Genomic DNA, 27948 nt, shown 5'->3' on the forward strand with positions numbered 1-27948 from the left:
AAATGAAAATTAAAAACTGGTTTCGGTTGTAGTTCTTCTATGAATTTAGAGTTTGTGTTTATTCTATAGTTAGTTGTTAAAGAGAGAATGTCACCTAGATGCCTCTGTGGAGATGGGCGTGTATCAAAATGGCGTTAGGGTTATGAATAATGATACGAAATTACTATCGTCACATGAACCCTTTTGAAGTGGAGATCAGACGAAATTGGGCGCTTTTTTCAATTCACGGAGAAACAGTAAGAAAATGAGTGTGAAATCGGATTTTATCTAAAAATGCTGAATTAGAAGAAACATTTGATAATGAGACGTGGGATATTTCTCGAAGGAAATTTCAATATTTCAAAATGGCCGGTGGCTGTAAACAGCAAAGGCGGGACAGTCTAGCCTAGAGACACAAAACATACTGAAAAAGACACAGTTCTGTAGACTACCTTGCGAAAATTATAAAATTTAGTGGCAAGTCATTTTTTTCTTAATAGTCCCTAACTAAATCTAGATAGCGGTTGCCTAAATGTATTAATAGAATAATAAGTTAGTAGGCTTTAAAATTGAAGTAGGCCTAGAACTAGAACTGTTCTCATTTCGATCTCTGTGTACGCCGAGGCCTAGAACTAGCCGAGACGAGAAAGTTCATCAGCTAATTCAGGATTTCCAGCATGGTTCACCCTTGTAATGTCAGTGAATGTGATGCAGGACAAAGGGCCTGGGCCGGATAGCCGAGGTCCCGTGTAAACATTGGAGTGCAGGTAAAAGATCCCCTGGCAGTTGGAATTCGATAGACTATAAGACGCTGTCCTGGCAGAAGTTCCCTCATCACTGCATTTCGTATGCCTGACTTCATTTGCCCAGTCAGATCAGAACAGTTCGGTCGTAGGCTGTTAAACTGTTGTTAAACCCCATTTCATTTTTCTCTATTTTTCTATTTTCGTTTTTCAGATGACCGAAAAAAATATTCTAGATTATTTATCAAGATACTTATACGGTAATATAAACAGGAAAACAAGTGAGAATGAGACAGAGACAAGAAAAAAGTAAGTAGGCCTTTTTTTTTTTAGATGAGTGCTCAGGCCTATGTCTATTACTATTAGTATTAGCCTATTGTCTAGACCACACCTCATATAAAAAATAATATGCCCTTTATTTATTAGGCCTAGCTAATAGGCCTAGACTACAGTACATAGAAATGGTTCCACAATAGTGGATAGTTCTGAGGAATTCCTTTGAGCACGTTTGATGAAAGTTACTGGCCTATAATTCCATTAATTTTCAATTCGACTGACCCCAAACTGTACAGCACATAGCTTTACATAATATAATAAACAATTTCCCAATGAAATAAAGGTAAAACTTACCACATTAGTCCATAAATTTAATAAAATCTACAGCTACGCAATATTTATGTTGTTTTCAAAATGGATGTAATGGTCAGTGTATCCATTCAGGTTTATGGCAAAGAATTGTCTTATTGATCAAATTTCTTTGTTGTTGTACTCTTAATAAGCGTCCGATACTTAGGTAACTAGAATTTGTTAATGATGTCATGAAATATCATCCCCAATTTGGTGTACTGTAGGAACCATGTTAAGAGCACCATCCATTATAATAGTCTTTGACACATTTTAAATTTAACTGTCAACAACATAAAATATTTCTTTCAGAATAATCAATTCTAATCTAATTCCTTTGCAGGTTGGCAGTAGAAAAAGAAAAAAGACAACAAATAATCATTTGCTGAAGTCTGTGCAAGAGAAATTAAAATATGAAACACTGAAAATGGAGACACATTTGGTTTAATCTCAAGTGATGAGGAAGAGTATGTTATTAATTCAAGTGACCCAGAAGAGGTATGTGTTTCTCAGTTTTGAGTTGGATCAGCAAAATTTCTCATAAACTGATGCCATGGTTTTTTTTTTTGTTTTAAATATATTATTTATTTATTCATTTACATGGGACTGTATATTATTAGATTTGGGACTGATCATGACAACACAGGCCCTATAGAAAATCCTACTGGAATACCTTTAGAATTCTGTTAGCAGAATGACTCAATTTCCAAATGTATCCAATAGGAATCCTGTTGGATTTTCTTATAGCATTTCCAATAGAATATTTTCATAAGGGAACTAGAATAACTTGTTATTTCAAACTTTTTTTTTAAAATCTAAATATAAAGACAATAAAGGAAGAGAAGCTGTTGCAAGCTCCATAAATGAATGTATTAGACAGAAATTGGCCAATGAAGCAAAGAGCTTCAGAAAATGCGAAAAACAAATGAAAAAAATCTATACTAATATTTGTTACTGTTGTTTGTCTGTTCAGGGTTAGTGGATACACTAGGGCTGTCCCGAGGCTAAAATTTAGTGTATAGAGGTAGCTTGGACTGGGGAGTAACATAGGCCTGGTGGCGTTGGCCTACCGCCGCTTTCGCAGTTATACTTTCTGCTGTTAAAATTATATTGCTAAGAACAACAGTTTTGGTGCACAAGTACCATGGTTTTTAACCAGAATATTGTGAAAAAGACCATGGTTAGTAGGAACCCAGGGTTGATAGGACTAGGGTTTGGAAAACCATGCTTTTAGAAAGTTGTATGTCACAATAACCAAGGTTACAAAAACCATTGTGTATTCTAGGTTTAAACCATGGTTTGTGAAATACGATAAAAACCGTGGTTACCGACGACCATGGTTTGTCCCAAAATCTGATGGTTTTGAAAACCATGTGGCGGCACATTCTATAAATTAATCAACTGGCTGATAATCCGGATCGTGTCAATGAGTAAATATAATCAATTGTCTTAGATTAATAATTAGTTGATTGATAATTGCCAATGATATATATAAAGCCTATCTCAAGTCATTATTTAACAAATATTAGAATATCTATAGAATATCTTCAAAGAAGTCCAAATAGGAATCTCAATAGGATCCAAATTCTGTACAGTGATATGACTCTCTATTGAAGACTAAAATGTGCTATCAGATGACATCAGGATGCTGCAAATCAATTAATTTTTCTTAACATTTTAATTTCCTATTTTTGGGTCATTTTTCAACATTGTTCAATTTATTTTTATTGTACGCGCAAACTTCCTTTCTTCAACTCCAAACTTTTTACTCACTAATTCTAAAATGAAAAAATAAGTCATTTTTTAGCATTATATCATACAAAACATTTTCAAAGATGGACAATAACAATAACTATACATGTATTTAGTATTTTGACTCAACAACCCAAGAAAAAAGCGGCAGTGCCGGTAAGTCAGTTGTTTATACTCAAGCTTAGTACAGGAGTATAGGGAAAGTAACATTCTCTGCACCTATTCAAAGCTTAGTGTCTTTCTCCTTGAAGGCATCAGTCATTCTGATGCTAGCAATTGGTTCGACAAATTTTCCCTTGGGTACAGAATACCGTATCCATGAAGTAACACCAGTAGCTCTTGGGATTTATTTTTATATCCAAGAGCCATGTATAACAATACATGTATTAATAATGATCGAATCATATTTTTAACCTATAAGCCGTGCAAACTGCAAAACGATATCAGACATAGGCAAAAATTTTATTTTCACAAAGCAAATATTAACTCACCACACAAGGAAGTAGCCTTTTCAAAATCCAAACAGGGTTTCTTATTTGTATCCTTGAATGCATTTGAAGTTTACCAGTTAAAGAGTGACTGGATAATATCTTTTTAGTCCATAGCATAATCATCAAGTAATAAGTTAGCTTTTTCCATTAAGGTTGAAAATTGAGTCTATAAATATACTATCTATCGACCCAAAAGATCAAAATAGCAATAAAACATTTTAAAACACCTTCATTTGGACGTTTTGTAAGAGTACCGTATTCTTAAATCTGTCTTTTTCTGAATATTCTCAGCAAAATTACATATTTTTCTCGGCTTGCAGCAGGACGACCAGTCAATCCTCTTGCAAAATGCTTGGCATGTAGTTTTTATATATGACCAAAGTATTACAAATTGAATTCATTTTGAAAGAATACAAAAGGGTTTTAAAACCCCTAAAAATGTAAACAAACTCAGCTTGTTGCTATGCTGCCAACACGACTGGTTTGCTGATTGGCCCAGACAATGCTTGCAAATCATTGTGGTTCCGTGGTCGCATCGAGGCTCAATCGGACGATAGAAATTAGATTTTGGCAATGTTATGGGGTATCTATATGCGATTCACCCTGGGAAGTGTCATTGAGTAATACTAATAACACTTCACACGGATAAATGATTAGTTGATTGATAATTAGAAATTATTATTTACTCCAAATAATTAATCAAATCGGTAATTATTTAATATCTCGTTTCATCTGTTAGAAAATAATTTATAGGCCTTAAATGAAAATAAACAAAATAGCCAATAATTTTCTTTCCGAAGAGAATTTTATTGATAGCTGATATATTACACGGTAGAGTATCAAGTATAAGAACTCCAGTAATTGCCATTTTGGTGGCCATTTTGAAAAACAAGATGGAGGATACAGTCTGGTCGACCCTTGATACTACAACGTTCGTATTAAGTGCCTAATAAAACATATAAAATGACGGTTACAAATATACGGTGAAAAAAAAAAAATTGTCATTTTGGTCACCATTTTCATGGATAAAATCTTGTACTACAATTTTTGGATGTAGCACCCCTAAAAACACATACAATGACATTAGTAAACACAAAGCTTGTGAAAACTTGAAAATTTGTCATTTTGGCGTCCATTTTGAAAAAAGATGGCGGAAATTGTTGGATTAAATTTTTACTACAATTTTCGTCTTCAGCACCCCTGAAAACTTTTAGAAAACAATATTCAACGACAAAACAGCAAATAAATGGCCTGGTTGCTATGGGATTTTGTTTTGAAACATACCAAATCTTTGACTTGATTTTTGAAATTTTCTCTAAACTTACTTTGGTGAGTTGGGTGACTTCAAACGGACACAGCTCAGTCAGATTTTGCCCGATTCAAATTGAAGGTATTTTTAAAAATTTCCTCGTTGCGACTCATTATGCCGTGATGGGTCCACATATATTGTAATGCATATATATAATACTAATAGTTGTGGATGGTGATAATGGTTATAATATTCATATACCTAGGTTTATTTACAAGAATGTGTAACCAATATTATATCACAGAAATTAAATTTTTTGTGCTACCTTTTCGGGCGTGGGATTTTGCTTTTGGTTTTGAGTCAAGACAACATAACGGTAATTATGTCTGTGACAGAGGTCACAGAGTGAGTGCGTTTATCAAATGAGCAGGGGACTGGTTTTGTGTGTACACCACACAATTGGAGTTTATACTTGAAATTTAACGTTTTGTATTTATTTCATGTTAACATTTTTCAATGAATTTTAATCGTGCCAGCGAAATCTTTCCTTTTTAAAAGTTATCAAGTGCTACATATGACGTTTATATCTAAATTCACATATCTTTATACGAAATGGAGCCGAAAATTGAAAGTTGACAGCAATTTAGGAAGACAAGCTCTAGTACTGTGCACATCCAAAGTTAGAAGGGATAATTAGGGATCTTCAGTGGCTATACATTTCAAATAATACTACAGTGGCCAGCATAAAATGCTTTGATTGATTAACATATTTACCGTAGCCTGGATTTTTGATTATAGTTACGCTATCAAACAATTTTACAAGGTTTTACATGATGTGCTTTAGAAAACAGGTTTGTCTCAAGCTTAAGTGTGCTCTCTCTATCAATTTAAGTGGAATGATGTAAGGTATGTAAAAGGCACATATAAAAGTGGTGGAAGGTTTATGAATATACAATATACTTATATGTACAGAATATTTAAGTATTAACAAATTTAGCTGGAAGTATATATGTTCGTACATATATGATTACATTTACTTGAAATATGCTCTTTGAAATTGTACTGATTAAATTTATTTTAGATATTTTAAAGGTCCTTCAAATAAAAAAGCTGTCTGCTACTATACAATTTTACTCATTAAATGCACTTGCTGTAATCAAGGAAAGAAAGAGGGATAGTGACCATGAAGACAATTGTATTTTAGTATACTTCCAGTTTATAAACAATTGGAGTTTATACAATTCCTAACATTATTACATAAGAATATGTAGGTTGAGCTATGTTATATTATACAATGATATAATAATTTTTTTGTATTCAGTAACTAGTCTATAATCATCATAAGATAACAAGGAAATGAGGTAAAAGGGTGGAACACATCAGCTGTAGAGTTTAGTGTTTGTGGACACAGCGACAGGCATTATTATAACAGTATCTGCACATCTATCATAGCTGCCATGGGTTTTACATGTACTTCAAACAAGCGAGTAGATGACAAAAAATATGGTAGCCAATTATTAACATCGAAGTGTGCAAAGCAGTTAGTTTGATTTTAAGTTTATTGACTGTGGGGGTAGACATCTGCATGCGTAGTATAATTTTGAGACACACATTCAGGTTATTCTCGTATATTTAACAGATTATGACCATACTTTGAACCAACATTCAGAATTTGGCTTTGCACATGTTTTTTAAGATTTCTTCAGCCAGATAAATACTTTATAAGTTGATCATCTATATCAGGGTATAATTCAACATGGCAAGTTTTGCCACTATGGCCCTCTGCTCGAACCTTACCATTTCAAAAAACCACGCTGATTTCACAAGGGGGTGTTTTTGTACAGCTGATAGTAGTTTCACATTGACTTGTGTCATGTCTTCTGATATAGATATGCCAGTTTGTTTGTTTCCTATTTGATTGTACTAATTGTCTTTCATCGTGTCTCATAAAACGCACAATGATGCCTCTATGATGTGTTGGTATTGGATGGACTTGTCCGACAACAGCCTGGTTTGGTTTAGATTTGGGTCCGACTCTATGCGCGGCATCTATCAATATCAACTGATCAATCTTTAATCTGTCCTTAATTATTTTGTGGAATAGCTCGATACAGTTCTCTCCGGTGCTCTCTTTCACGCCAAAAACCAGTCCCCATGCACTTACTATTAGATGCGATTTACGAGTCTATTGTTCAAGATTGTTAATTTTATTTTTAGGTGTCATTGATTTTTATACTGGACTCAATCTTCTATAATCGTTCATGGAAGCTATCAACATCACTGCCTACGTTTAACAGGGGTTTGTCTATGACTAGTCTGTGTCTACGGTTGTATGCCGTCTATGACTTGCCATGTTTTTATTTTGCAAAATTCAAATATTTTTCATATATATTTAGCCAGGTGTGCCACTATTTTTTTCATGTGTTCCAAGGTGTGCCGTTGGCAAAAAAAGGTTGAGAAGAATTGCTTTAGGCAGATCGCTGATGAAAACCACTTTCTCCAGCCGCTATCTTGAATTGTGAGCACCATTTCTCATCCAGCTATAGGGTGACCCATGCACTCTACAGAAATACAGTCCACCGCTGATAGTTCGAGACTACCACTGAAGCGTGCACATTAGCCGTGTCGAGACCAACTTTCTGACAGTATGATACTATAAATAGCCATGGCACGTGCAATTCTCTACAAATCTATTAACTATTACAGCCGTCAAAAATTTATTGTTGATGATTTTGAATAGCAGTAAAATTAAGCTTCTTGGTTATTACAGCAGATTTAGAAATTACGTTCGTTTTATTTTTGAAATTCCTTTATCATTAACTGTACCGTTAAGATCGAGCGGCATCTTTTGGTTTAGTACAAATAATATCTCTGAATCACTTTCGTTAGCAGGAACATGATACTAGCAGTAGTTTCATTTTACTTTTACAAGCTTCTTAAAACAATTGTTGAGCTGGCTAACATGCGTTTTTCTAAATTCAATTTCTTGTTTCCAGCTTTCTGTTATTTCGTAAAAAGGTAGTCTTGATTATCCCGACCTGTCAATCAGACGTAGAATGGTCGGTACACTGGTTAAGCGAGACGAATTTCAAAACAAGGGCACGTAACCTATCTTTTACTCAAAAGTGTCTGGATGTTATGGACGAAACTTGGAACCAGTTTCAGTCTATTATTTATAGATCATTAAATGGTCATAGCTTATTAAGTACAACATGATCGTTTATTTAGTGACTATAATTGTGTGAAACTGATTTAAGGCTTGGTATATATATAAATATTGTGGCGTAATTGTCGAGATATTTGGAGATATTTATTTATGGTGGGTCACCCTACCAGCAATCGAGGTCCACTGCATGACAATATTCTTCATGTTCGGAGGGGCTCTTCTGGGGTGAGCTTAGTGTTGCCCGTCCACTTGTTGTGATGCAAGTTGATGCTTTGAATGGGGTGGAGAAGTTGAAGCTAGGCAAAGCCGCCCGACTGAAGGGAATCAGTTCTAAGCTGATTTCTAGTCACTTATTGCCGGATGTTACTATTACAATTGGAAGTTCTTTTTTCATATTAAATGTTGGTGTTGCTCCAATTTTTAACAAAGTGATTCTTGACTTGGACGTCTTAGAAAAGTATAACTGTGTGGTCAGTCTAAGAAATTGTGTCGTTTCGGTCAGAGAGGAGGTTCTAACTGCTTCCTTGTGTAGTGCATATGAAGAAAATTACTGGTCTCAATCCTAACATGATGAAATTGTAGGTTGGAGTAATCTCCCTGGGAGAGAATGTTTTCTGGCTCCATTATTTGAAAAACACATATTTTGAATTTGTTTTACTGTCTCAGTATGTGTTGTTATTACAACACATTATTATTAAACTATGATAAGATATAATAAGAGCTGCATGGTGTAAGTGTCCAATATATATATATATATATAATTATATGTTTAACAATTTAAATCAGATAGAAAGCTTTTTAAAGAAAGTAATCGTAAATCAATTTGTACTTCACAATTTAGTTATCTCAAGTTGGTCATGTCGTCTGGTCTTGCTACAAGGAATACTGTTAAATTATTAAGTCAAATGTTACATTATGGCAACTTGGTTTGTTTATCATAGTTGTAGTTATGCTTTGTCTACATGTTTGTTTACATGTACTTAGAGGTTGTTTTATGTTTTACTAGCAGGATATCCGGCTTCGCTTGGGGGTCATAACTCCGAAACCGGAAGTGGTAGACTAATGCCACCTGGCCTATGTTACTCCCTGGTCCGAGCTACCCCTATACCCCAAATTTCAGACTTGGGGCAGACCTAGTGTAGCCGCCAACCCAAAACAGACAGACAGACAGACAAACGACAGTCACAAATATATATATAGATTGTAGTTTTCATGGTAAAATTGGTTCTGCAATAAAGTACAGCAGAATTTGTTTTATCATTAGCCGATTGATTATCTGATATCATTCATTCTCCCCTCTTCCTGCATTTTTATACGCCCACATTTTCAAGTGGTTAAAACAAAATCATCTTTTATAGTATCTAACGTTAGTCATGGTAACAAGTGATGTCATAATGTTAATATGACGTCATAGCTTTGATGACATAATATAAAGAATAAGCTAAATAATATATAGTTAAAAAATGGGTGTAGAATTAATTTACAGGCATTTCATTTAAACCACTAGGCCATACAGTATTTAATCTGTGGATCCAAAGTGATTCAGCAATATTGAGTTTGGCTCTTATCGTTCTGAGGGATTTTATCAAGTACAGTGCAGACATAAGATTCATGACCAGGTGTATTAAAGTGTGGGGCTATGTGAGTACTGAAGGGGGTGATAGTTTGGCCAACATACTGTTTGTTACAAGACTCACAAGTTATTCGCACATATCGGACCGTAACTTCCTGAATTATGGCCCCTGATTGTACAAAAAATCACGTTTTTAGCTTGTGGACCCTATAGAGGTCATAATTTTTATCCGATTATAGATTGTAGTTTTCATGGTAAAATTGGTTCTGCAATAAAGTACAGAAGAATTTGTTTTATCATTAGCCGATTGATTATCTGATATCATTCATTCTCCCCTCTTCCTGCATTTTTATACGCCCACATTTTCATGTGGTTAAAAACAAAGTCATGGGTATCACAAAACCATCTTTTATAGTATCTAACGTTTCGTAAGTCTAAAAACCTATAGCCTAGTCAATCTAGCATTGAAATTTCCCAACTTGCAACTAATTGCAACACAAGCTTTTCTTAGTGCAAATTGGAGCATGGACTTGTATTAGCAACATACTAAAAATATACATTAATATAATTTGTGGAAAAGGTATTTTTGAGATGTTTTTAATAAAAAAACGTAAAAAGGGGGAAAAAACGAAAAATTCGCTTTTTTATGAATTTTGAGAGAAAACGAAATTTTTAATGGAGCATGGAATTGTATTAATAAAATACTAAACATAAAAAAATATAATTGTTAAAAAAAAAAAGGTCTTTTTGGAATGGTTTCAAGAGAAAATTGTCAAAAAAAAGCGAAAAAAATACTGTCTTATTGACAGATCTTTAAAATCTATGAATTGTGAGAGAAAGGCAAGTAATAATTGGGGAAAGGATTTATTAACACCCACAACATACTAAAATTAGTAAAATATAAATAAATATATAATTTGTGGTAAAGGTATTTTGGGGTGAAAAAGTGGAAAATCGATGAATTGTTTTGGAAGAAAGCCACATTTTTGTATTGTGGATGTTTTATATCATACCCCTCCTCCTTTTTATAAGTCAGATAGTTACATTTTAATAAATTATCAAAAAATTGTCTTATGCTTTCTTTTTCAATAAACATTCACATATTTAGCTCATTTTTCATCTTCAAGATCTTCATCTGTGATGGCTGTTGAATTAGAACAGTTGATGCCTCTGCATCCTCCACACCCAAAAGAGCAACTTAGGCCATTTTTCCAACAACCACATCTCCTGTTATCGCAATCAGATTTACAGTTGCAGTGGATTATTTTCAGCAGAAAATCAGGAGCAGGTTGCTGTGACATTTCAATTGGGAGCAAGTTTTCATTCACTGTTGTCCATCCCCATGCTGTTGGATTCATGTCAGTAACACTCTTGTTCAACCAATACTGACACTGCAGATACACACGTAAGGAATGAAATTGTGCTGCATTTTAAGTGGGTGGAAGTGACTGGACTTACAACACGACTGGCGGACATTGTTTTTGATATAAATTTCCTCCAGCGACATAAATCAAGTCCTTCGAATGGAATTCCACCATACAAACTGCCAAGTGCTTCTTCTCCAGCTTTAATTATAGCCTGTTTTGACATGTTTTCAGCACAATGAACACGTTTGCTTGTTCCTGAAGATTTGGATCAGACTTGATTTTCTTTAAAGCAAATTGTTTCCCTATTCCAAAGAACCTACTGGTTGTGTCACAGCCTGTTATAACATAAAAAAATGGAAGCTGATAGCATAGATCTCCACCAATTAATGTTTTTGTTTTGAATATATCCCATATTTTGTTTGCTTTCGTAGTAGCTTGTTTATCTGATGTGAAATATATTCTTTTAAGATTTTGTTTTGCATGATGAATAAGCAAAACAAGTAAATCAGTGTCTTCTCCAAATACAACTACTTTTTTAGTATCTGACTTATCAATAGCCATCTGCACTATCAATAAATCTGCATCATCTGTCGCTTGTACGGCTTCAATTCCGTTTTCAATGAATGTTTCTTTAAGAAGTAAAACAAAGCGATGTTTGTTTGCATCATTTGCCAGGAAAGTTTCTTTTTTCACCCTAAGCGGCATATTTTTTGTAAATGTCACTGTATTTGATACAATACCCTTATTACGTCTAATATGCGTGATATCTTTGATCGAATGATTGTTATACCCATCCAGGACAACTGTAGGAGTAAGAAACTTTTTTTTTACAAGATCGAATGTATCTTTAATTTTGCCTTATTTAAAAATATTTGTTAGTACGAGTCGTCTTTCAACTTTTTAGAGAAATCTCATCATGTTAAAATTCACCGAAAGTGACACTATTTTGAAAAAGTAAGTCAATCTTCAAAATCCTATTCGTCCTACAATTTTTATTCGAATGTCAATAGTTTGATATTTTTGAAAAGCATTCACTATTCGCAATCGACTGTTGCAGTAGAAATTTGACCTAGATTTTTTGTTAGAGTGACGTCCTAAAATTGAAGTTTTTATACGCCCACATTTTCATGTGGATGTATATTGTCTAGCCCCTGTCCGTCCGGACGTCCACAATTGTTTGTAGACACTCTACAGTTCACAATTTCTATCCGATTTCAACGAAACTTGAAATATAGATTTATCTCACTAAGATCTCCGTTCCTTGCGATATGGATTATGGCCCCTGATTCTTCAAGAAATCGCGTTTTTGGCTTGTGGACCCTATAGAGGTCACAATTTTTATCCAATGATTTGGTTCCATTCGGTAATTGCATATACCTGAACGTAACTTCCTGAATTATGGCCCGTGATTGTACGAAAAATCGCGTTTTTAGCTTGTGGACCCTCTAGAGGTCATAATTTTCATCTGATTTAAAAAAACAGTCAAATATATCACCGTTACTCCGTAAAATTAGATGAGTTCGAATTTCATGAAAATCTGACCAAAACTGCTGGAGAAAATGGCCGCCCCTCGTAACATCTGTTATATCGAAGTTGTGGACTATCTAGAGGTCACAATTTTGATATGATTTTGATGAAACTTGAAATGCATGTTTATAACCCTTTCGATATTTGGGCATATTGAATCGTAACTTCCTGAATTATGGCCCCTGATTGTATGAAAAATCGTGTTTTTAGCTTGTGGACCCTCTAGAGGTCACAATTCTTACCTGATTTAAAAAAAACGTTTGAATATATCACCTTTTCACCGTGATGTTTGTTGAGTTCGAATTTCATGACAATTGGGCCAAAACTGTCGGACAATATGCAAATAGTGTAATGAAACGTGAATGACATGTTTATAACCCAAAGATCTTGGTTCCTCTTGATATTTGCGCATATCGGATCGTAACTTCCTGAATTATGACACTTGATCCGATATTGATAAAACTTTAAATTGATGTTGATATCACTATGATTTAGTCCTTTCGTTAATAGCATATATCTGAACGTAACTTCCTGGATTATAGCCTCTGATTGTTCGAAAAATTATGTTTTTAGCTTGTGTTCCCTGTAGAGGTCACAATTTTTATCCGATTTATAAAACCGATTAAATATATTACCGTTACACCCTAATGATGGTTGAGTTTGAATCACATGATAATTGGACCAAAACTGCCTGACATTATGACCGCCCCTTGTACGCAAATAGTGTAAATATATGGTATATCAAGGTTGTGGACTCTCTAGAAATCACAAATATATCTTTATAACCCAAAGATCTTAGTTCCTTTTCATATTCGTGCATATTGGATTGTAAATTCCTGAATTATGGCCCATGATTTAAAAAACGATTGAATATATTACCGTTCAACCCTAATGATGGTTGAGTTTGAATCACATGAAAATTGGACCAAAACTGCCTGACATTATGACCGCCACTTGTACGCAAATAGTGTAAATATATGGTATATCAAGGTTGTGGACTTTCTAGAAATCACAATTTTGATCCGATTTTGGTGAAAATTGAAATATATCTTTATAACCCAAAGATCTTAGTTCCTTTTGATATTCGTGCATATTGGATTGTAACTTCCTGAATTATGGCCCATGATTGTACGAAAAATCACGTTTTTTGCTTTTGGTCCCTCAACTAGATATCAAAATTTTTATCCCATTTCGATGAAACTTAAATTATATCTTTATATCCCAAATATCTCAGTCCCTCTCAATTTTCGCACATTTCAGACCATAGCTTCCTGGATTATGGGCCCTAATTGTACGAAAAATCGCTTCTTTTTTTTTTTACCTTGTTCTCTGTCCATATTTTGCAAAATGTGGGCGTATATTGCTTGGCAACTGCTGGCTCTTTTCTATTTCAGTTATCAACTGGCACATTTTGACTTCATTTTTCCATTGCTCACATATGATTTATTCTTATGCAATACTGGAGGATTCTTAAAACTATTAGAGGCCATACTCGATAAATTCTGCTTCCTTTTTATACGCCCACATTTTCATGTGGACACATATTGTTGTCCCCCCTGTCCGTCTGTGCGTTCACAATTGTTTGTGGACACTCTACAGATCACAATTCTTATCCGATTTTGACGAAACTTGAAATATAGGTTTATCTTCAAAAGATCTTGGTTACTTTTGTGGATTATGGCCCCTGATTGTATGAAACATCATGTTTTTAGCTTGTTGACCCTATAGAGATCAGAATTTTTATCCGACTTTGTTGAAACTTGTATTATACTATTCAAAAAAAGTAGGGGATATTTGATTTTTAAGTGTTATTAAAGTCACCTAATGAAACTGACGAAGAAACAAATGACAAAATGAAATGAAGTTCACATTCATCGATTTATTCCAAATGATCGTTAGACTAAGTAAGGCACAGACTGACCATTAAAAGGGTAAAATGATACCCGGGGTCAAACAGCAAAGTTACCACAGCATCACAACCAAGTCAGTAACGGGTAAATCCTCCTCTGTTTGCCAAACAAGCATTGATCCGACGTGGCATACTTCTAATGAGACGTCTAAGGTCATTTTGGTCCAGATTGTCCCATTCCTGTTGCAACGCAGCAGCAAGTTCTTGGACATTGGCAGGACGTTGTTGACGTTGACGTAACCTCTGTCCAAGCATGTCCCAGACATGCTCGATGGGGGAGAGGTCGGGACTCAGTGCTGGCCAAGGTAATGTGGTGATGTTCTGTTGTTGGAGGTAACCTGTAACGATCCTGGCCCTGTGACATCTTGCGTTGTCATCCTGGAAGATGAAACGGCGGCCATGACGTCGTGCGAACGGCACAACATGGACTGCCAAGATGTTGTCCCGGTAGTACTGGCCTGTAACACGCCCTGCAACAACATGTAAAGCCGTTCTTCCAGCAACAGTGATGCCTCCCCACACCATAACAGAACCACCCCCAAATCGATAAGTCTGATGACGTTAACGTCTTGGAAGCGCTCGTTTCGAATAGCTACATGATGCCACAGCACAGAGTATAAATATTTTTAATCTGTGGCCACAGTAACTTACAAATTTTCTCATTTCTCTCAAAATATTCACAAAATAGAGTTCCGACAAAGACAATTTAAATTCCATAAGTTACACTTCACCAGCAAATTATAATATTTGCAACATACTTTTACTGATATATGTCAAACACTATGCCACGTGTCAGGGGGTTAATTTGTAAATTAAGTTAAGAAGTGCGCGGGTCTTTTTTACGCGATCGACGTGGAGATCAGACGAAATTGGGCGCTTTTTTCAATTCACGGAGAAACAGTAAGAAAATGAGTGTGAAATCGGATTTTATCTAAAAATGCTGAATTAGAAGAAACATTTGATAATGAGACGTGGGATATTTCTCGAAGGAAATTTCAATATTTCAAAATGGCCGGTGGCTGTAAACAGCAAAGGCGGGACAGTCTAGCCTAGAGACACAAATCATACTGAAAAAGACACAGTTCTGTAGACAACCTTGCGAAAATTATAAAATTTAGTGGCAAGTCATTTTTTTCTTAATAGTCCCTAACTAAATCTAGATAGCGGTTGCCTAAATGTATTAATAGAATAATAAGTTAGTAGGCTTTAAAATTGAAGTAGGCCTAGAACTAGAACTGTTCTCATTTCGATCTCTGTGTACGCCGAGGCCTAGAACTAGCCGAGACGAGAAAGTTCATCAGCTAATTCAGGATTTCCAGCATGGTTCACCCTTGTAATGTCAGTGAATGTGATGCAGGACAAAGGGCCTGGGCCGGATAGCCGAGGTCCCGTGTAAACATTGGAGTGCAGGTAAAAGATCCCCTGGCAGTTGGAATTCGATAGACTATAAGACGCTGTCCTGGCAGAAGTTCCCTCATCACTGCATTTCGTATGCCTGACTTCATTTGCCCAGTCAGATCAGAACAGTTCGGTCGTAGGCTGTTAAACTGTTGTTAAACCCCATTTCATTTTTCTCTATTTTTCTATTTTCGTTTTTCAGATGACCGAAAAAAATATTCTAGATTATTTATCAAGATACTTATACGGTAATATAAACAGGAAAACAAGTGAGTGGTAAAAAATATTTATATAGTTCAGAAAGTGAGAATGAGACAGAGACAAGAAAAAAGTAAGTAGGCCTTTTTTTTTTAAAATGAGTGCTCAGGCCTATGTCTATTACTATTAGTATTAGCCTATTGTCTAGACCACACCTCATATAAAAAATAATATCCCATTTCGATGAAACTTAAATTATATCTTTATATCCCAAATATCTCAGTCCCTCTCAATATTCGCACATTTCAGACCATAGCTTCCTGGATTATGGGCCCTAATTGTACGAAAAATCGCTTCTTTTTTTTTTTTACCTTGTTCTCTGTCCATATTTTGCAAAATGTGGGCGTATATTGCTTGGCAACTGCTGGTTCTTTTCTATTTCAGTTATCAACTGGCACATTTTGACTTCATTTTTCCACTGCTCACATATGATTTATTATTATGCAATACTGGAGGATTCTTAAAACTATTAGAGGCCATACTCGATAAATTCTGCTTCCTTTTTATACGCCCACATTTTCATGTGGACACATATTGTTGTCCCCCCTGTCCGTCCGTGCGTCCACAATTGTTTGTGGACACTCTACAGGTCACAATTCTTATCCGATTTTGACAATACTTGAAATATAGGTTTATCTTCAAAAGATCTTGGTTACTTTCGATATTGGCATGTATCGAACCGTAACTTCGTGGATTATGGCCCATGATTGTACGAAAAATCATGTTTTTAGCTTGTTGACCCTATAGAGATCAGAATTTTTATCCGACTTTGTTGAAACTTGTATTATATGTAAGTTTATAACCCAAAGATCTTGGTTCATTTCGATATTCACACATAACAGACCGTAACGTCCTGAATTATGGCACTGATTGTACGAAAAATCACGTTTTCAGCTTGTGGACCCTATACACTGAGAACTACTAAGTGGTCAATCTGTGCACAGCCCTTATAGAAAATTATGTCTTGGGCGTTATCTATACGTTTTTCGAAAGGAAATTAATTTTCCGACTATTACTCGGTATTACGGCGTTAAAACTGTAAATAAGGTGTGTTAATTAACAAGGGTGAAAAACTGTCTGAGAGGTGAGTTAATTAACTCATAAATTATTTACTAGCTATTATAAAAACATACAATACACAAACAGGGTAAGCAATATGATCAACCTTCCCGAAGAGCTACCAATTGTCCGAATTTTCAAAGAAAAAATTGACAAATTTTATAGTGTAATGTCAGTATCTTCTCAAATAAAGCAACGGAACAGTTTTCCAATACGCGCGAATAAGCTCGCGCACGCCTTTACATGTGATAGAATTGTTACTTTGATCAAAGAGATGTTATTGCTCTGCACGGACTATGCGTGAAACGGTTAGACGTGAAGTCTGAAATGGTTGGGTTGACATTTGAATGGTACAAATTTGAAGACACAAATAATAACTTGTCGAAAGACGAGAATAATTATATTTACGAGAATCAGTATATTTACATACGGCAAATTTGGCTTATTTTCGATATACACAGGGATATTTAAATTGGGGCCTACCTGTTCGGTATTTATAAATGACGACATTGCATTTCGTGGGATAGATTAAGCTCAATATTTTTATTTCATTAAATGCAACTTTATAAGTAGCGTGACTATATGGTACGCGGTATAATCATTGTTCGACACAAATGTCGGTCCGTAGGCCCGAGGCCGACTGATTTATCGGAGGACTCCTGCTTGCCTATTTCACTCGGGTCCGCCTGGCCTTCGACTTCTTTCTTATCTCGCATAGTTAGTGTCCACTACGACAATTCGGGAAATGCTAGAACTGTCATATAAACGCAACCTCCAAGTCTCCGATAGTTGACGGTTATTGTTTACTTGTCATCGACATGACGGAAGCTGCTGTTTTTCCAAACATTGACTCGCGTAACCAGCCTTTGATTTGTAACTGGGTTTTTTTGTCGGCTTTAGCCGCTTGAACTTTAAACAAACCGATTGGTAAAAACAATGAAACGGCCACTATGGTATCATAAATCAATCTACTTTCGGCTAAATTTAACGGTTTAATTGTTACTTTTTGATTAAGTAGTCAATCAACTTGCTTGTTGGCTACAATAACAGTCATACCTCTCGGTATGGATTGCGAATCTCGCTCGGGAATCGCGCTTCTTCGACGCTCCGTATAGATTCCAGGTACCGGTAGATAATAAAATAATAATTGGATCATGCATTTAATGGTTTGGCTGACCAGTTGTTACAGAAATTTAAATCTTAGTTGAATATAATCCTCAGAACAGTCATTAATAATATATTTTTCCGACAAAATCTTTGATGCCAAATCCGCCGATGACACGTGACATCAGTTGGAATTTCTAGGGCAATAAGCCAGCGATGCTAGGTTTAGTTTTAAGTAACGTTTACCGTTATGATTTTTTATTTGATACACATGCTGCTAGAGGCTAAATTTTAAACATATTGTCGTTATTATTATTGAAAACTATATGGCATTGTCGTACGGAATTTTATTTTAAAGTAATTTCAATTATGGCTGTCACGTGATCACTGTGCCGTGTGTCTTTCATGGACGAATGAATAAAAACATATTTGCAAGTTACGTGAAAGACAAAAACTACAAATTGTGTTATGAAAAATACCACCATGCTGTATCATTTTATATCCATCCAAAAAACGAAGACAGTTATTTATTCAGGAATATTACTGACACGAAAATTTTCCGAACGGTGTAGCTGTAGGCCTACCTATTATTTAAGGTAATGGAAGCTTATAATTTTAAAACCATTTCCTACGGGACCTCATTTGACTCAATTCTGGGCTATTGTGCTAACAATCTAGGGCGGGATAAGCGAGTTTATGCCATTCCTCAATGTTATCGCCAGGCGTCAAGTTTTTTTGTGTAACTGTTTGAAGTTGACCTAGTTTGATGAGAAAAATCGTAAATTATGTAGCCGTGATAGATTTGTTTCCATTAAATTGAAATGAAATTAAGTTACTAAACCCTTAGTCCTTCTGTGGTGTACTGGCTTTATATGTACTTCCTTGATTCTGATCGTTCTGCGCTTCGCTTGGAAACTATAAATATTATTATTATTGGTTGGGCCTGCGCGTCACCTGAAGAACCCACATGATCACGTGTCACACAGGTCCTGCGGGCCTGTGCTTGGAAAATGTTTGTTTCGGACACTGGGTATAATTGCCAAGTATAGTCGTAAGAATGGAAAACATGTCTCCAAAAATGATTACGTGTCATATCGGGCGTATGTTAGATCACGGGACAATTCTGTAATTGCATAAAAGCGGCTATTATAAATTACAAGTTCTTGAATGAGGATCGTTGGATGCGATTTACATTTAGTGAAAATCTAAAGTAATTTTAGTTTAAATATATCATTTGTGTGGAAATTACCACTGTTCGGTTGGTTGTGCCGTATTTTTTATCAATATGGAGATTTCTGTTTTATGGATATTGCTATTGAAGGAAAGATGCTCAATCTACGCATCGTGGCACGTTTTTATAAATTTAATAAATTTCAAACGGTGAGTGCGTGTCTTTTAATAATAAAGCAGAAATATAGTTGGGTTGTTTTTGCTGAATTTACTCTCTATATTCCCGTGGATATTCAAATTGGGTGCTGACTGGTCGGTATTGATAAATGACAACATTATATTCGCCTTTCCGTATACGATAGATTAAGGCCCATATTTTTATTTCATTAAATGCAACTTATAGTACGCAATACAAAAGGGTTAAACGTAGATCATAGCGAGCACACACGCCTATCTAAAGACCTGTCTTTAATTATACAAAGACCTACGTAAAACACACGGTCGAATGATAAATCGCACGGTAAAACAGTTTTACTGCCCAAATTTTGATTTAACACGTACGTGTCAGATAAAGCCTGTTGGTCCTTGATTATACCCATTTTGGTGCAGTTATCGCAACTAGCGAGAAAACTCGCCAATTAAACAATACACAACATTGACATTCATTCATTTAATTAACACACCTCTACTGAAAACACAAGGTCGCACAGTTTTTCACCCCTATCGTTAATTAACTCACCTCTCAGACAGTTTTTCACCCTCGTTAATTAACACACCTTATTTACAGTTTTAACGTGGTAATAGTTTTGACGAAACTAGAAATATAGGCTTATCCCCAAAAGATCTCGGCTGCTTTCGATATTGGCATGTATCGGATCGAAACTTCATGGATTATGGCCGCTGATTGTACGAAAAATCACGTTTTAGCTTGTGGACCCTACAGAGGTCACAATTTTTATCCGATTTTTTTGAAACTTGAAATGTAAGTTTATAACCCAAAGATCTCAGTTCTTTTTGATATTCGAGCATATCAGACCGTAACTTTCTGAATTATGGCCCCTGGTTGTATGAAAAATCGCGTTTTTAGCTTGTGGACCCTATAGAGGTCATAATTTTTATCCGATTTAAAAAAAAGTATTATTATATCACCGTTACACCCTAAGGACGGCAGACAAAATGGCCGCCCTTCGTTCTCAAATAGCGTAAAAATATGGTATATCAAGGCTGTGGACCCTATAGAGGTCACAATTTAAATCCGATTTTGTTGAAACTTGAAATGTAAGTTTATATTTCCTTTCGATATTTGCGCATATCGAATTGTAATTTCCTGAATTATGGCCCTTGATTGTAGGAAAAATCACTTTCTTTTTAGCTTGTTCTCTATCCATCTCTCGAAAATGTGGGCGTATCCTGCCTGGCAGCCGCTGGTTTGGTTGAGTTTTTGGTCTAGAATTGGAGAAAAGGGATCAAATTTGCAATTTCATAGCAGTTTGGGGTAATAGGCTACTGATGATATGACAGCGGAGGGATAGTGGGTGAAAGGTGTCTTTCTGGAGAGCAATCATTGTGTCGGTAGTGAGATTTTTACCCCAGAGAAACATGAAATCCCATAGCAAAAAATCTAATCGGCCAACCCCCTACAAGCTTATGATTAGGAGATTGCCAAATGTGGTCCCCATTGTGCCTATAAAGATTGGAACCAAAAGCTACAGCCTGGTGATGTTACAGCCATTTAACATTGAAGTCAATGGCCAAATAATTGCTAGTCTGACTCCATTGATATGACAGCAGGCTTGGAATGTAGATATTTTCTCAAGCACGTGCCCTATATATACACTCCAAAATTCACAAATCTGCAGTTGGCCTTAATATTTAGACTGAACCTCAAAACTTGGTGTCTACCTTTGAGATTGGCTTAGACTTAGGTGACACTCAATAATTGTTAACTGGTTTGTTGTTGGAGGTCGCTAGAAAATAAAGAGTAAAAAAAAAATAAAAAGCAAAACAGGTGAGATAAATGTGCATTTCGTAAGGGTTTACGAAGTACATCCAACCTGATCCCCATTTCTGCTCACTACCGCCTGGAAATTTGGTACTGCACATGCCTTTCTTCTCCCCTTGGCATGCAACTGAATGACAGAATTCCACATTTTGACCATTTTCTGGCTGTCTGTGATACGTTTCCTTGGATAGCATTTTCCCCAGAATTGTTATTCTCATCCCAAAACCCGATGACCTCCTGGACCGGCTTTAGTAGAACGATGATGCATATCAATTTCATCCCTGATGTTTGTGACACCTGTAGATGTGACGGGCAAAGCGTAAATCAGTTTGGGTCCCCATCGAGGACCTCTGCATATCTCTTGGTCAGGAAAGTTGTAGTTAGCACCCCCATTGTAAATCATTTGACAGGCCAGAGTGGACAGGGAGACCTATGATTGGTCAGCCATGTATCAGATTCCATACTAGGGGGTGGAGATGAAAAAAAATCAGATCATTTCCACTTAATTGTCCTATGTAAATACAGCTATGTAGAATATTGTTAAAATTCATAGGCACTGCTTGTTTCAACATCTTGAAACTATCTTAACAGAGAAAAGCTGTGTGGTTTTCGATGAAAGTGTTAAAATGTCTAATATTGCATCATGATTACTGTTTTAAAGTAATTTCTTGTTTGATTTATATCGAATTGATCTTATCTCAATGCAATTATGTTCAAAAATAAAAATGTTCTGCGGAATTCAAATTTCAATTCATGTGCTTTTAAATTTCTGTCTGAAATTTCGCAATTTTCTGATGTATTATAGTGTTTGCAGAATGCCGCACTGTTCAACTGAAAATGCATGGATTTTGCATATATGTTTGTTTATTAGATAACAACAGATTTGTTTAGCAGCAACATATTATTTCCCCTTATTTCATGATGGTTGTAGTGCGAGTTTTAAACAGACAATTTTTCCCTTAACTTTTTTCTCCCCTTTTCCTGCATTTTTATACGCCCACATTCTTATGTGGACGTATATTGTCGTCCCCCCTGTCCGTCCACAATTGTTTGTGAACACTCTACAGGTCACAATTTTTATCTGATTTCAATGAAACTTGAAATATAGGTTTATCACCCTACGGACTCAGTTCATTTTGATATTGGCATGTATCGGATTGTAACTTTATGGATTATGGCCCATTATTGTACGACGACAAATCACGTTTTTAGCTTGTGAACAATGTAGAGATCACAATTTATTTCCGATTTGGTTTAAACTTGAAATGTATGTTTATAATACACAGATCTCGGTTCCTGTCGATATTGGCACATATCGAACCATAACTTCTTGAACTATGGCCCCCGATTTTACGAAAAATCGCGTTTTTAGCTTGTTGACCCCATAGAGGTCACAATTTTTATCCGATTAAAAAAAAACATTACAATATATCACTGTTACACCCTAAGAATGGTTGAGTTCGAATTTCGTAAAAATTGGACGGAAACTGACAGACAAAATGGCCACCCCTCATTGGCAAATAGTCTCACAATATTGTGTATCAGGGTTGTGGACCCTCTGGAGGTCACAATTTTCATCTGCTTTTGATAAAACTTGAAACACATGTTTATAACCCACAGATCTCAGTTCCTATCGATATTCGCGCATATCGGACCATAATTACTGCCAGAGTTATGACCCTTGATCATTTTCTAAAATCTTGTGGATGCTCTAGAGGCCAAAGTTAATATCTAATTGACTTAAAACTTATACACAATGTTTAAGGTCATGAGACGAAGAAGCCTATTGATTTTCAGTGATTTCCGATAATTACTGCCAGAGTTATGGCCCTTGATCACTTTGAAAAGTCTTGTGAACGCTTAAGAGGCTAAAGTTAATATCCGATTGACTTTAAATTTATACAGTGTTTGAGGCCATGAGAGGAAGAATCATATTGATTTTCCATGATTTCGGATAATTACTGCCAAAGTTATGGCCCATGATCACTTTGGAAAATCTTGTGACGCTCTAGAGGCTAAAGTTATCATGCGATTGACTTCAGATTGATACACAGAGTTTATGGTCTTGAGACGAACAAGTATATTGATTTTCAATGAATCTTTATGACTTGAACAGCTAAATCCATGATGTTAAAAGTTTTGTATACTAAACGTTAGCATGGGGCAGAACTTTATAAAAACCAAACAAATTCTAATGGTTTTCTGATAATTACTTAATGAGTTGTTACTCTTAATCAGATTTTAATGTATTATAAATGTTTCATTACCGAAAAAAGTAAAAATATGTGACATATAGCTGCTGTGGGCGTATGTTTCGTTGCCTGGCAACCTATCTTTTGACTATTATATAGCAAATACTGTCAACTCTTTATCCAATCTCCCATAATGGCCCCTTTAATGAAAATATTTGCGGCGAGTTAAGCAACCTGAAAACCGATGACGTCAGTGTTTGTGACACAACAATTAATCTATCTGATGAACTAAAAATATGAGCAAATCATTCAAATTAATCAACTCATCTATATCAAAATTGAAAAGAGAGGGAAGTTGTACCAATCATAGACTATCCAAGCTCGAGAAACAGAATCGAATTAATCCTGAACAGATTAGTCTACCCAAATCAAATCCCTTGACAATTGTAACAAAACAGAACTGAAACTCTACAGTTATTAGGTGTGAATAGTTCTGTATCTATGAAGGCTTGGATGGATGAGCCAACATCGTTGGATAGATTACTGTGTAGACATTGTGGCTTATTTCTTACATGTAATCTGAGTATTCTATTGTCAACTGTATATCATTTAAGCAAAAACGACTAAGGGGCATACGTACATAACATTTTTGGGGGGTGGGGGTGGGCAAAAATGCGACCAACTGATGCACATGCCCCTATATATACGAGTGACGCAGGTGCTAGTTTGTTATCTAAAAATGAATGTTTAAATCTAGAGTCCCTGGAATGCCATTTCCTGGACTTTGGAGAATTCTGATGGTCCGAAAACACTAATAACATGAGTAAAATACGTTTTAATTTCTACTGGGATTGAATATGCAACAAGTAAAAATTAAGTTCAACAGATCGCCTTAACATTATTTTCATAATTTAAAGATTGTCTACGTGTTTCTGAAACAAACTCACCTTCTCTTTTACCAATACAAAAGATAAAACTATGCTTCCAATAACTTCTTATCTGTTCAACTAATATTATTCATATGACAATCAAGAATATATAGTGTGAAATATCAAAACCTTTGTAACAAGTTCTCTCATGACAAGTTGACAAGTTAAAAGATTAGGTGCATGAATTCACACAAATACATCGAGTATATTGAGATTTTCCCTTCTATTTGGGCATTGTTTGTTTACCTCATTAATTCATTTAGTCTGAGACCGACTGCAGTGAGCACTTATTTTGAGACCAACTATTTTTCCATCAGGGGGAAACATTTCTCTGACCAACATACTCACAACAGAATATGAGTGAAAAACATATTTTCAAACATGATAAGTTGACAAGGTTATTTTATACAACTGTTTTGCGTGAGTAGCGTGACATATGCAATTTAGCTGCTCTGATTCACGCAAATACATAAATTAAGTATGTGGGATTTTTCCATCTATTTTGGCATTGTAAAGTTTGTTTACCTCAATAATGCATTTAGTCTGCAAACAACTGCAGTGAGCTCTTATTTTGAGACTGACTAATGTTTTTCCATCCCCCCAGTCCCCATCATTTACGCCTCTGTGCTTGATGATGTAAATGACAATAAATTCCTTGTGAAACGCTCTCTCTCTGTGTAACGTCGACGATTACGTTTGGTTGGAAACAAACAGTATTATTTATATACCTAGTGTGTAAAGGATTGGTACGACATTATTCAGCTGTGATTTGTTAGACAGTACTAATCTATAGATTGAACTCTTAACCATTTTTTTTTTTTTGGTTATATTATGTGATTACTATTATTATTATATTCACTGTCCTGTTCTAGTACTCTTCATATTTGGAGGATCAATAAAGATATATATTGGATATTTTATATGGTCACACTGCTAATGTAATCTTAGATATTGTGTCACACTTCAATGCATCTTTAAACTGTCCTATTTTGTACTCATATCCAATGAGTTCGAGTTCACTCATCATCTCACTAGTGTTCTGAATATGAATTTGAAGGGTTACGTTGAAGCGACCAATTCTGGCTTTCATTCAACGGGGGAGGAGTGCGCTATTAGATGTCACTCGTAGCCACTAGTGTCTTGAAGCGCTTGATGGTATCTGCTTTCACAACACTATCGCTAAGTCTATTTCACTCTGAATTTAGTCTAATGTTAGTATGTGTAAAGTCTTCAAATTTTTTAGCTCTGATAGATGGTTTCTTTGTTCTTGTAGTATATCAGCTTGGCCAGTTCTAATTAGAATCTTGTAGTGTGTGGTTGGATACTTCATAAGTTTTATATTTAAAGTCAATTTTTAGTAAATCTATTGTTTTCTTTCATCAACTGGATGTGTGCTAGTATTTGTATTGTATCAGCCAAAGATTTAAAACTTCCAGTTTAAAGGTATATGTTGCTATTAGTTTTAATTGTATATTACATTGTTTGAATGTTTTTTATTTAAAGTGGAAGCCATGTTGGTGGTTTCTAAGGAATTTGTAATAGTGTAAACATCTGGTATATCAACAACTTTAAAAACAGTTCAAATATATCAGCATTACACCATAATGAAGGTTGAATTCGAATTTCAGGAAAATCGAAGTGAAACTGCCGGACATAATGGCTGCTTTTTGTACGCAAATTGTGTAAAAGTATGTAATATGAAGGTTGTGGACCCCCTAGAGGTCACAATTTTTATCCGATTTTGATGAAACTTAAAATATATCTTTATATCCCAAAGATCTGTCCCTTTTGTTATTAATGCATTTCAGACCATAACTTTCTGGATTATGGCCCCTGATTGTTTGAAAATTGCTTTTGTTTTTAGCTTGTTCTCTATCCATCTCTTGCAAGGTGTGGGCTTATCTTGCCTAGCAACGGCTGGTTATCAGACCCGTCAACCCCTCTGAGCTGAAATGCAGTAGGGTAGTGTAAAAAATGCAGTAGAAACCATGATTTGGCAGATTTCCAAAAAAGCGTAAATTCGCACTTCCAAGGGTAATTAATTTAGAAATGATACGCTGAACTGTAGGTCCAACAATTAACAATACAAAAATTGCATTAAATGGGTAATTAGATAAAATGTACACAAACAATGGTAACCATATCTTATCTAAAATTATTTACCATTAGGCCCATGTAATTAAACCAAAATTGAATATGTGACCTACAGAAAGAAATAATTAGTAACAAACAAAAATAACCAAAATTACCATTCCACTGTAGTACTACTGGCAGTAGGCCTACCACTGCCACTTTTCTTTTGTTTTAACTTAGCTGTTAGTGTTAGCATGATTTTAAAAATATCTTGATTCCTTGTGACGTACGTGCGTTCTTCATTCTGAGAGTTTTTGTCAATATTGTTTCATTTAAGATTCTATAGTATTTCTACATTAGGAATACAGAGAGGGGGGGGGGGAGCGTAAAAAGTGAGTTTTGCATAACGACTAAATATTGGTACGGTATCGATTTAATCATGCCCCCCATGGCGATTATCCTCTCCAATGTACGGGATTTTTTTCTCCCGTGATTCCGTAAATCGGCTTTTACATTTATTCGAGAGAGTGTTCCATGTAAGTCAGAATCGTGGAGACGTATTCCGATCTTGAAATTAAAGTTCCAGGTTGTGTTGCATTTGAAGTATTGTATTAGATGCGGTACGTACGCGCGCAAACGAAAATGTCAGCCATTGCTGCCGTAAATTGGGCGCTATTTGTTTAGTTTATCGCTACGCATTTTAAGAGTATTTGGAACATGTGCCAATAATTATATCCGCTTTATTAACTCTAAAATAGGTTGAAAAGAATTTGATAAAAAATCTCTTAGCTAAATTACACCTTACAATATCCCAAATCGATGTTAATAACCGAAAGTCGCAATCATTATTGTTTACATGCAAAGAGTTGCTTCCCTTAGTTCCATAATTTTGGCGAGAAAATTAAAAAACTCTTTGTTTGAAAATGCGGTAGATATCTATTACCGGGCAGTAGAGCGGTACATGAGGCCTTTTCGCGGCACTGATGCGGTAGAATTGACAGGTCTGCTGGTTATCATTGCTGATAGATTCACTTATGCTTTGTTTTTTCCCCACAGTTCTTGGAAAATATGGGCATGTCTTGTACATGTGTGGTTAATATATCCATATTTTGAGCCCTACAACATAAAGAACAGGTGAAGTTCTGATTGCTTGATGACTATGCTGATGATACAGTGGTCAGGTATGTAAATGTTCTTAATTTTTTTTTGATCAGGCTAAAGTTCGAGAAGCTTACAGGGGTTTTTATATGCCCACATTTTCATGTGGAAGTATATTGTCGTCGCCCCTGTCTGTCCATCCGTCCACAATTGTTTGTGGACACTCTACATGTCACAATTTTTATTCTATTTCAACGAAACTTGAATTATCGGTTCCTTTCGATA

At 35.5% G+C, this 27948-nt stretch overlaps 1 long non-coding RNA gene across 1 annotated transcript; it reads left to right on the forward strand.

Moving 5' to 3' along the window:
• Nucleotides 1-1695: 1695 nt before the first annotated feature.
• Nucleotides 1696-27948, forward strand: LOC130014351 (uncharacterized). Its single transcript, XR_008789326.1, has 3 exons — nucleotides 1696-1844; nucleotides 15981-16109; nucleotides 27622-27948. It is a non-coding gene; the product is annotated as an uncharacterized LOC130014351 (long non-coding RNA).

This window comes from Patella vulgata, chromosome 9 (genome assembly GCF_932274485.2).
Source record: "Patella vulgata chromosome 9, xgPatVulg1.2, whole genome shotgun sequence".
Taxonomy (NCBI): Eukaryota; Metazoa; Mollusca; class Gastropoda; family Patellidae; genus Patella; species Patella vulgata.